This window comes from Bos indicus, chromosome 16, assembly GCF_029378745.1.
Source record: "Bos indicus isolate NIAB-ARS_2022 breed Sahiwal x Tharparkar chromosome 16, NIAB-ARS_B.indTharparkar_mat_pri_1.0, whole genome shotgun sequence".
Lineage (NCBI taxonomy): Eukaryota > Metazoa > Chordata > Mammalia > Artiodactyla > Bovidae > Bos > Bos indicus.
Genome location: NC_091775.1, coordinates 60,076,050 through 60,087,821, shown reverse-complemented (window position 1 = coordinate 60,087,821; position 11,772 = coordinate 60,076,050). Strand labels below are relative to the sequence as shown.

The following is an 11,772-nucleotide window of genomic DNA, read 5'->3' as shown; positions in this document are numbered from 1 at the left end:
CCTGAATCAACCACCAGGCCACCAGGGAACTCTCCAGACTATTTTCAAAAATTTGCTTTCATCACATCATGACTCTGTTCTAAGGCCTGAGATGACTCACTATGGCTTACAAATGTAGAACATATTCCCAGGCTTAACATTTGCTTTCTCTCCAAAACTCATCTTCAACACCCATCTTCCATTATCTTAAGTGGACTTTCCCTGTTCTAGTTAACAGAGCCCAACAACAGAATTTTGAATGGTCCAGAATGATCAAGATAGAAAATAAATTAATGCTGGTGTCGTGTTTCCAGTGGGGTTCAACACCAAGGCTTGTCTCTGTTGCTCTGAAGTTGCTATTTGTTAACAATAGCATTCTCGTGTTGCAGGAGTTACCTTTCCCTTTGCAGTTTCCTGATTTAAAATCAGCTCTCCAGTGTTGTTCTGATCACAGTCCTTCTATCTTGACCACAGACATTTGTCCTGTACCTAAGTCTTTGCTTCTGTGTATTTCCCCACCCCTTTCATCTGTTCTTCTTTATATGAACTGTCATTTCCAGGAGACTGAACTTCAGTAGTAGATGCTTCAATTAGATTCAAGTTCTATTGCTACCCGCCTCCCCCCAACAACCAATTATCCATTTGAGGCTTCATGGTCAGAAATTATTTTCTTTGTGACCTAGTTGGTATGATAAAATTTTTATTTAGCATTGTCTTAAAATTATCTGTAATGTTGCACAGAAAACCTGTTGTATAAATCCAAATACTCTTAGGATTTCTAGTGCATAAATCAAACTTGATGTTTCATTTATGATAGAAATTTGGGACCCATTCATCTCTGTGTCCTCTCCCTTTTCTTCCTAAGCAGTCCCATAGTTTGGTGACGTAGCCTCCTAAATAGTTCTGAAATTAAACAGAAACTCTCTCAATTCTACTGACAGGTCTTTAGTTCAAATTCTTACCATCTCTCACTTGGATTATATAAATAATCATGAAATGTTCTCTGTTTCTAGATACTTCTCCCCTGTCCCACCTAGCCTCTCACTTCTACCTAAATTCGACTTTTACCATGTTACTGCTCTGCTAGAACCTTTGAATGTTTCCCCTTTTGTTCCAGGATAATATTCAAAAGACTTCAGTCCTTTCATGGTCTAGTACCTGCCCATCTTCCATCTCCTCTCCTACCCCTCCTCCTCAGCCTGTGTGTGTGTGCTCAGGCACGTCCTACTCTTTGTGACCCCACCGACTGTAGCCTGCCAGGTTTCTCTGTCCGTGAAGTTCTCTAGGCAAGAATAATGGAGTGGTTGCCACTTCCTGCTCCAGGGAATCTTCATGACCCAGGGATCGAACCCAGATCTCCTGCGTATCCTGCATCGGTAGGTGGGTTCTTTACCACCATGCCACCTGGGAAGCCCTCTGTACCCTCCAGTGGTGCCAAATAACCATAGTTACAAAAATCGTACTGTATTTTTTATGCTGATATGCTTTTTTGGGGTATTTTATTTTATCACATCAGTTATTTGGCATGAATCCCCAAAGAGATTCTCCCTGTCTTGGTAAGGTAAGAGAGAAGTAGATTATCATATCCATGTATCTTTTCTTTTGGTCGAGGTAGGAAGGACTCTGTCATTTTTTTATTATTTTCTTTATTATTTCTAACTTTTAATATTAGTTTTATGTGAGTTCTCATACTATTTAAAGAAGTGAAATTACCCCTCTCTTTTCCAGTCTCTCCCTAGAAATTTATAGTTGCTTGTTTTTCTACTAGGTATTATTTCAATTATAGGAATTATACACTAATAACCTTCCTTAGCTTTGGCACTTTTTCTAGCCTGACATTTTCAAAAAGTAATTTTATTGGAGTATAGTTGCTTTACAATGTTGTGTTAGTTTTTGCTGTACAGCAAAGAAAGTCGGCTGTAAGTATACATATATTCCCTCTTTTTTGGATTTCCTTCCCATTTAGATCATCACAGTTCCCTGAGCTATGCAGTGAAGTGAAGTGAAATTTGCTGTCGTGTCTGACTTTTTGTGACCCCACTATACAGTCCATGGAACTCTCCAGGCCAGAATACTGGAGTGTGTAGCCTTTCCCTTCTTCAGGGGATCTTCCCTACCCAGGGATTGAACCCAGGTCTCCTGCATTGCAGGCAGATTCTTTACCAGCTGAGCCACAAACGAAACCCAAGAATACTGGAGTGGGTAGCCTATCCCTTCTCCAGGGGATCTTCCTGACCCAGGAATTGAACTGGGGTCTCCTGCATTGCAGGTGGATTCTTTACCAACTGAGCTATGAAGGAAGCCCTGAGCTATGCAGTAGGTTCTCATTAGTTATCTATTTTATAGATAGTATCAATAGTGTATATATGTCAAATCCCAATCTCCCAATTCATCCCTCACCCTTTTCCCCTCTTGGATCCATACATTTGTTCTCTATGTCTGTGTTTCTATTTCTGTTTTGCAAATAAGATCATCTATACCATTTTTCTTGGAGAAGGCAATGGCACCCCACTCTAGTAGTCTTGCCTGGAAAATCCCATGGACGGAGGAGCCTGGTGGGCTGCAGTCCACGGGGTTGCTAAGAGTCGGACACGACTGAGCGACTTGACTTTCACTTTTCACTTTCATGCATTGGAGAAGGCAATGGCAACCCACTCCAGTGTTCTTGCCTGGAGAATCCCGGGGACGGGGGAGCCTGGTGGGCTGCTGTCTATGGGGTCGCATAGAGTCGGACACGACTGAGGTGACTTAGCAGCAGCAGCAGCATACCATTTTTCTAGATTCTATATATATGCATTAATATATGATATTTGTTTTTCTCTTTCTGACTTACTTCACTCTGTATGATGTGAAGTAAGTAAGATGAGACCATCTGTATGATTGTCCACGTCTCTGCAACTGACCCAACTTCTTTTTATGCCAATATGCTTTAAAAATGCTATTCTTTTGTTAATGACTACTCACCCATCAAGATGCCTCTCTGGAGTCACCTTCTCCTGGCAGCATTTCCTGATCTACAGGCTGGGTTGGATGCCTCTTCTGTGTTCTCTACGAGCTCCTCGTGCATTTCTCTGCCTTAGCATATATCACATTGCATTGAAGTGATCTGTCCAGCTGCCTGTCTTCCTGTCTTGACTGTAACCTGAAACCTAAAGTCTGTCTCTGAGTCATCCTTATATCTGCAGCCCCAGCACAATTCGTGGCATAAAACTGATGCTCAGTAAATGTTTTCTGAAAGGTTGAATTCGAATTTGTAAACTTTCTGAGTAAGGCCGAAGAAAAGTGTAAAGTTGAGAAATACCTGGTAAGTTGAGGTGATACTGACAAGTCGGACATTTCAGGCCAAAAGACATCAATTTTTATGATCTCTCAACAAAGGGTTGGGTCAAATGATTCCATCTGACCTCTGACCTTCCCCCCTGCTGACCTGGGAGAAGCGAAGGCAGTCTGCTGAGTGAAGCAGATGCAGGATACTGCTGAGTGCTGACTTGGTTTCATCAGGAGATGGTGGAGAACAGTGCTTGTTATTGAAGGCTCCAGGGAATCAGTCTTTTCTTGCCTCAGGGTTGGTACTGCTGAAGGCTGAAGGCTGTGTGTCTGTATGCGTGTGCACCACATGTGGGCACATTATGGTCATGACAACAAGCAGGATGTTTTGCAGAAGCCCCAGGGTAAACAGGGAGCCATCTTAATCAGCCTGATTGTGAGGCACCTGAGACCTTGATGATGAAAGGCTTTAATAATTCGAACAGCTAATATTTTATGGATTACCTACTGTGTGCCAGGCAATATTCTAAATGTTTTGTGTTCATTAACTCATTTAATCTTCACAACAACCCCAGGAAGCAGGTCTTCGTTTTAGAGACTAGGAAACCAGGGCTTACATAATTGAAGTGATACACTCAAGATTAGTCAGTTAAGAGATGTTAGGGACAGGGACAACCCCAGGAGCAGGGCTCAGGAGCCCAGCTCTGGGCTGACTGCCTCGACTATCTCATCCTGCTGTCGTGTCATGAGCCGGAGCTAGTGCTGCTCACTTTTTGGGAGCCCAGGTCTGCAGCTGGTCACTAGGGATGACAAGGGGGCATTGATCTTTGAAGGGATGTGGGGAGTCCCACCTGGTGGACTTTTGGGCACATGGGCAACTGAGTTCTAGTCTGAGGGAAAGTCTCAATGGGAGCATATGTAGATCTGTGATCTGTGGGGGGAAGAGCTGTAACCACTGGCCAGACAACAGGCTCCCACTGCACGCTCTAGTCCTGGTTAGAAGCTGGACTGGAGGCTGGTAGAGTGAACCCACCCTATGAGCACCCTTGCAGTGGAACCTGCTGGGGCTGGAGGTGGCGATGGAGTAATTCAGCAAAGATCAAGAGGCTAAGTGCCAAGATCTGGGCTGGGAATCTACATACATTGACTCTAATACTCACACTGACCCTGCAAGGTGGATATTCACCCTGTTTACTGATAAGGAAACAGTCTCAGGGAGGTAAAGAGCCCAACTTGCAGCCTTAGTCTGAGCTGAGGTTTGAATCTGTTTCTGCTTGACTCCAAAGCCCATCTTTTTGACCCATAAGTCCTGCCTTTCCTGTATAGTGCCTGCTTTTTTTTCTTTTACTCTTTTATTTTCCTCATTCTCTCTTCCTTTCTTCCCCTTCCTCCATCCCTTCATTCCAGAACTTCCTTCTGGATCATTAAAGGAGAGCTGTGGCCTGTCTACAGAGTGGGGATATTTCCCCTGGATCTGAGGCAGCACGAGAATTGGGAGAATGGTGACCCACCCCATAAAAATTCACTGCTACATTCGATTTTAATCCCTAGGTGTCTGCAGTCAGATTTCACCTCAGATTCTGTCTTTGTCATTTTTCAACTTTTTCACATGCCTGGCAAGTTGGTGTGTGAACAAAAGCTGAGTATGCAGCTCAGGGAGGGCCCAGCACTCCCTGTGGGCCTGGAAAGAGGATTCATGGCGCAGCTGTGGGATACACAGCCAGCTGGGGGCTGTGAGGCTCAATTGTGGAAACCCCCTGTGAGTCAGCAAGAGCATGGAATCCTGAAGGCCAAAGGCACCCATAGCATATTGCTGAATTGGACAGTGATGAAATCAATATTTTATGTTCTGGAGTCATGTGCTTGTTGAATGGGGTGGAGGAGAGACTGAGAGATAGGAAGTCCTGCAGGAATGGAGACCATGTAATATGGGGCTGAAATTAGATGATGGAGTGGGGACGGGAAGTCATGGGGAGATGGAAAAGGCATCAAGATACTACAAAGGAGTAACAGAATGTGCTTGATTGTGGGCAGTGATAGTGCCATGGGATGAGAAGAGTAAAGCATCATAATAGAACCGGGGAAATCAGAAATGGGAGCTCATTTGGGGAGAAAAGGGTTAATTTTAAACAGTTTTTAGCATTTTTTGATTTTTAGGTAGGTATTTTGAAAAGGATTTGGTTGGAAATGCCTCCATTCTTGCAGAGACCATCCTTGTCTTTCAGAAATGTCTTTCAGTAATTTGAGAAATGTGAATCTCCTACCCATCTCTTCAGGACTCCTGAAGACAGAGATAAGCCTTCTGTTTCCAGTGATCATGGGCCAGATGAAGCCAGCCTCAGGATAATAAACCAGGTAATTATATCCATCCTTGCTATGACAATAATGGTGTCGAGGCAGGCAAAGATTCATCAGAGGCAGCTTCGTTGGCAAGCCCCAGGGAGACTTGAGATAAAGGAACTGATTGTCAGAATCCATCGCTGCAGTGTGACACCAGGGGGTTGTAATGATGGCCGAGGGCCACATTGTGCCTCCAGAGTAAAGAACTGTGGAGATGAAAAGGAGAAAGACACCTACATCCTTGCATGGTACCCTACCAAGTCTGCGTGGATGGTCTGGATCAGTAATTAGAAACATAGCGCAATAAATATTGAAAGAAACTTCTGTAAACATTCTAGAGGACAATGAAATTAGAAATAATAAGCAGATGGGCTTTTATTCAAGGCAAATCGTGCCAGATGGACTCAGTACCTCCTTCTTTTTTTTTTTGTTGGATAAAAGTACAAAGTTGGTGGATGAAGGGAAAATCGTACATTTGATGTCTTAGGTTTGAAGATAGTTTAAACCATTTGAATCTTCCAAGAAGTCTGATTTGCAGAATTGGCTCAGAATACCTGGAATAGAAGCACATACCTGACAAAAAAAAGTTAGATAAATGCTGCTAATTGGGCAATAGAAAATGCTGGAACTCTGGACTGGTAGGATAGCCTCAGGAGTGGTCTTTCAAGGGACCATTGAACTTTGGAGCCTGAAGGGACCTTAAAGATTTTCAGTTCCAACCCTCTAAGTATAAGGAAACTCAATCAAAAGGAGACGATGGCTTCACACAACCAAGGCTAGAACAAGGGTAACTTGACAATTAGTTCTGCAGAGTGCCAAGTCTGCTCTCTACCTAGCATCTCTCTTACGTAGGAAGGGAAATCAATACATTCAAGTACATCCTGAAAGGATTCTAAATAAAAAGACGAGATTATTGGACCCCAAGCAAACAAATGTGTATGTGTGTGTTCAGTCACTCAGACATGTCTGACTCTTTGTGACCCCATGGACTGTAGCCCACCAGGCTCCTCTGTCCATGAGATTCTCTAGGCGAGGATACAGAAGTGGGTTGCCATTTCCTCCTCCAGGGGGTCTTGCCAAGCCAGGGATCGAACCTGTATCTTCTGTGTCTCCTGCATTGGTAGGTGGATTCTTTACCACTAGTACCCCTTGGGAAGCAAAGCCTGAGATACAAATCTGTTTTGTCAAAAGTTTTACTTTCGTTTTAGGTTCAAGGGATTTGTTAAGAAAAGAAACCACTTGTTACACACACAATGAACAATTTCAACATTTAAGAGAGGATTATTTGACTTGATTTCAATATACAGTCTTTAAAAGAAAACAGAAACAGTAGAGACAGATATTCGGAGAAGGCAATGGCACCCCACTCCAGTACTCTTGCCTGGAAAATCCCATGGACAGAGGAGCCTGGTGGGCTGCAGTTCATGGGGTCACTAAGAGTGGGACACGACTGAGTGACTTCACTTTCACTTTTCACTTTCATGCATTGGAGAAGGCAATGGTAACCCACTCCAGTGTTCTTGCCTGGAGAATTCCAGGGGCGGGGGAGCCTGGTGGGCTTCTGTCTATGGGGTCACACAGAGTCAGACACGACTGAGGTGACTTAGCAGCAGCAGCAGCAGCAGTAGAGAGAGATATTACATCACCAAATTGGGTTGACACCTACATCTAGACTTGAACAACACTGGGAAGTCCTGAGAAACAGCAATCTGGAGTCCCAAATGGAAGAGGTCCTGGTTGGTACATCCAACTTACAGGTGAGACTTCACATTGCGGTTTTGGGGCTCCCGCTTATAACCTTAGGCTGTGAATGTCATCATCCGTTTGTATGAAAAAATGCAGCTCTGGTTTTTCTTTAGCCTTTACAGTGCTGTTTCACCTTGTGAATCATAAGATTTTCCAGACCCCAAAAGACTGACCAGGTCCTTGGGGCTCCAGAAATTCCAGGACCCTCTCCGTTTCTTATCTAAAGTGTTGCTTGGCTTGCTGGTAACAATTGGTGTGCTTGCAGGCTGGCACACAGTCCAGCTAGGGTCAGAAGTTAGTGAAAGGCCTGCTCTCCTATTTCTGAAGCCTCAACAAGACTACGTCCATTAAATTTCCCTAGCAGGATCACGTCCCCTGCAGAGGGTGGGGGCCTCCAACAAAGTGGAGATGGTAGTTGAGAAACAACTGGGAGGCTTCACTCCAGGCCACACTCCTGAGATCCCGGCATGGCATTCAAGCCACTTTCAGTGGCACTAAGTCATCATTGCTGTGAAGCAACTATTGCCCAAGTGAGGGAATGACAGAAGTTGAGGAGGTTTGGTGACTTGTCCAACTAAGGTCCAACAGCAAGCTTGGAGCAGAGCTAGGATGAAAATTCCCGTCTTCTGATTATGGTCAGGCTTTCTTTCACCCACGTTTTGCCTTTAGTAAAATTCTGATAGAAGCCCGGTCCTGCCTGACCCTGTTATTCCTCCAGAAAAGTCCCTTCTTCTTCTCTTGGGTCCTTTTTCAACTTGTCTTTCTGCCCTTATACAGTTCCCGGATGCCTAGCGTAGCCTTCCCCACTTCACTGAATTCTCCCCGTTCTTCATCATATTGTATTAGTCTCCTTTCCCGTTGCTGCCACGTTCTGAGCTCAGCCTTCTGTCACCCTAAAAACGAATTTCCCCCATTGCCTTTACAGGTGATGGTTTCATCTCCCAAGTGTGCTTCCTCGTTTAAAAAACAAAACACACAAGGACACCTAGTGTATCGTGACCTCCAGGGAAGGAGCCTGTCTGAGCACCATCGAGTCAATGCCTAAGAAGTAGACCCTGCATTTATGAAGAGGACTGTGGGCTGGGAACTTTCCTAGGACCCCTCTCAATAGTTCTTCCTTTCTTATGCAGAGTAACTTATTTCCCCCAAACCCATATCCGAGCACCCTGTCTCTACATATTCAACAGGGGACCTTGCGATTATAAGGATTAGTCTTTTGGTGGGTGGCAGGTTGAATGGGGAGGGGATGTTAATAAGTAATTTTGCTCCCTTCACACATAATTTTTATTCAGTCAGAGTGTGGAAGAGTTTTTGCAACAGGTAGTGTTTTGTTTGTTTGTTTGAAAGAAGAGTCATTGTGATTAAAGAAAAAATGTAAGCTTATCTCTATTTCCTTCTACTGCTGAAAAATAGCTCCTTGACCTTCACTGGTCCAGACTTTCTGCTCTGGGCAACCCATGGGGCAACACTGTTAAATACAATTCTTGAAATTTTTTTCTAAACCTCTTTCTTTTTTTTTTTTTTTTTGATAAAAATCCTTAATGCATCTGTACTAGGAAGCACTCTACTTATCATATGCTATGCATTGAATATTTGTTTCTGTTCAATATTCATAGGTTGAAATCCTTACCCTCAAACTGATGGTATTCAGAGATGGGGCCCTAGTGGGTGATGGGATCTTGAAGGTAGAACCCTCTTCAATGGGATTGCTGCTCTTCTATGGAAGATCCCAGAGTGATTTCCCATCCCTCTGCCATGTGGAGACATAGCCAGAAGGCAATGTCTGTGAACCAGGAACTGGGTTCTTACCAGATACTATTGGCACCTTGATCTTGGACTTCCCGGCCTTCAGAACTGTGAGAAATAAATTTCTGTTGTTTACAATCCACCCAATGTGTGGTATATTGTTATGGCAGCCTTAACGACTAAAACCCCATCCAATGACTACAGTATTTTTATTTTATTTTATTTTTTCTTTTACTTACCTTCCATGCAGGGTGCACAGCACTAAAGAAATGTGCCTTTTCCCCTTCCTCATGGAATGTGAGCTATTGGAAAGAGTAGTGTCTGGGCATCACTAGACTTGTGTTTTTATCCTGAGTCTGCCACATGGGAGCCTTGGGCATGTGTCTTAACCTCTCTGTGCTGCAGCTGCTCCTGGGTCCGTTGAATTCAGTGCACTATGACCTCCCTGAAGGCAGGAAATATAGCCTATGTTTCTTTATAATGCCTGACACAACAGGAACAAATGTAGTAAACATTTGGGAATCTTACCTCTCAAAGTTGCTGAAACACATCATCACACACATCCATCACTAACAAATAGCCCTCAATACAATGCCAAATACATGCCTTTCATTACTTAATCTAATCACCATGATTCTGCAACACAGTTATTATCACTGTTTTGCAGAGAAGAAAACTGAGGTAGAGAGAGATTAAGTGATTTACTTCTTTGCCTAGTTGGTAGCAAAGTCGGAATTTAAACTCAGGTCCACCTGCCTTTGTTCTACTAATCTATAGTCAGGACCTAGGCTCCTCATGTAATAACAATACAGTTGCAAAGGACTTTTGACTTTTTAAATGTAACAATCAAGAAGCTTCTTTGCTCTAAGACACAGTAAGAAAAAGCCACAGATTCTGAAAAGGAAGACTGGTGGAGGTGGGAGGCGGGTATTATCTCGTCCTTGAATGGTTTTCTCCAGGACAGTCCTTCTGAGGCCCCACCCTGCCCCAGTACTTGACTTGATTGACCTTGGCTGGTGGGCAGTTTCAGGGTTTGCCTCACTTCTGGGTTCAGATGCTCTATTTCTTTCACTCAGCTAGAGACTTTGGTGAAGTTATGGAGCCCTTCTATGTGCCACACGTTGTATGGGCCCTGAGTATACCCTGTGAACACGATGGGGCTTTTCTGTTTCTTTTAGGGACTTACATGCAAGCCAGGCAGCTGGAGAAGTAAACAGGCAGTTTCTCTGAACAGGTGATTATAGAGAGCTGCACAAGTTCATGGGGTCACATAACTCAGCCTCGGGAGCTGGGGAACGCACGCGACAGGAAGCGGCTTCTGTGTGAGGACCTCGGGAGGAATGGCAGGCTAGCCTGGGGTAGGACAGAGGGAACAACCTAAACAAATCCCTGGAGGATAGAGAGAGCATTTTACATTTAGAGGCTAAAATTTGCATTGTTTTCTTTTGATCCAGAGTCACAGTATTTCAGGAAGAATCCTCCTCCACCCCACACCATGCCCTGGTTTCATTCAGTAATGTCACTGTGCTTGTTTTCTGGCTCTGAGGTCAGACAAACCATCTCCTTCCCCAGTTCCTTCTGGTGGTGGTTACTGGGGTCCAGGCCTCTTAGGACTCCTGGAAGAGGTCATTTTAGTAACTGAAGGGCTCAATGACACACCTGCTTCATATAAAATTCAGCCTCGAAACAAGTAATATTACATCTGAGAGCTGTCAGCGTATTTATCTGGCATATATTTTTTACTCAGTGACAAGTGGGTGCTTAGAAGCAGGTTATGATACTCAGTTTTTATACTGAGTATAAACTGGTTTTTGATTTTTTTGTGTGTATAAAATGCATGTAGAACATCCCAAGTGGCTTTTACTCAATTATCATGTTTCTTTTTAACCTTCCCATGGCTAATAATAAGCAAATCCTATTTTTTCTCTTAAATCTTTCTTTGCAATCCCTAGTTGAAAGTTTGTCTTTTTTCTTTTTTTTGGTACCTCTTTGATAGGTTTGATTAATGTCTTTAGAAAAAGAAAAGATTAGTTTTTCTTACCCTATAATTAACATTACTGCAGAGGGAGCCAGAAGCTGGGGCTGGTGGAAGAAAGCCTGGGACCGTGGCTTCGTCTCCCGTGTGTGTGACCCCCACCTCCACGGGGAGCCGCAACAATGGGGCAGCCTCACTTGTGTTCAGTCTTCAAGTCTCTCCTCTTACTATTTTTGCAGTTAAAGATAGAAATCCCTCTATTTTCTCATTTGCTAGGAGGGGTCTCTCCAAGCATCCTGCCTATTGTCCCCAAAGCAAATCTACTCACAATGTGAAATATTGCATGTACAACTTTTTTTGGTTTTCTTTTTTTTCTCCCCCCAGGTTTTGCAAAGTAACACTGAAACCAACTTCTGCAGTGGAGTGAATCTGCCCAGGGGATATTTTTTACCCTGAATAACAATAACTCCCCTAAGAGTGGAAGTTGCTTTTTTGCAGAGCTATATTATTGTTATTTGGGACTGATTGACTGACTGTCAGTCTTTTCTGCCAGGAACAGAAATGCTAATCAAGGCTTCAGCACAATGGAACTGGGGCTCACGCATCTCTACATCGCTCAGATCCACGTGGACGACGGTTTTGCTAAATCTCATTTTTGTAGGTCTTTCTGGAGATGCGGCCTGTAAGAAACTCTAGCAATCTAGAGAATGTTCTAACTG

At 43.7% G+C, this 11,772-nt stretch overlaps 1 long non-coding RNA gene across 2 annotated transcripts; it reads left to right on the top strand.

The window, feature by feature from the left end:
- The first annotated feature begins 1,192 nt into the window (after positions 1 to 1,192).
- On the top strand, positions 1,193 to 9,240 carry LOC139176263 (uncharacterized). 2 transcript variants are annotated; one of them, XR_011560677.1, is made up of 3 exons: positions 1,193 to 1,359; positions 5,523 to 5,601; positions 8,258 to 9,240. It is a non-coding gene; the product is annotated as an uncharacterized lncRNA (long non-coding RNA). The 2 variants fall into 2 exon arrangements; XR_011560678.1 differs by having other exon boundaries at positions 1,196 to 1,355.
- Positions 9,241 to 11,772: the final 2,532 nt, after the last annotated feature.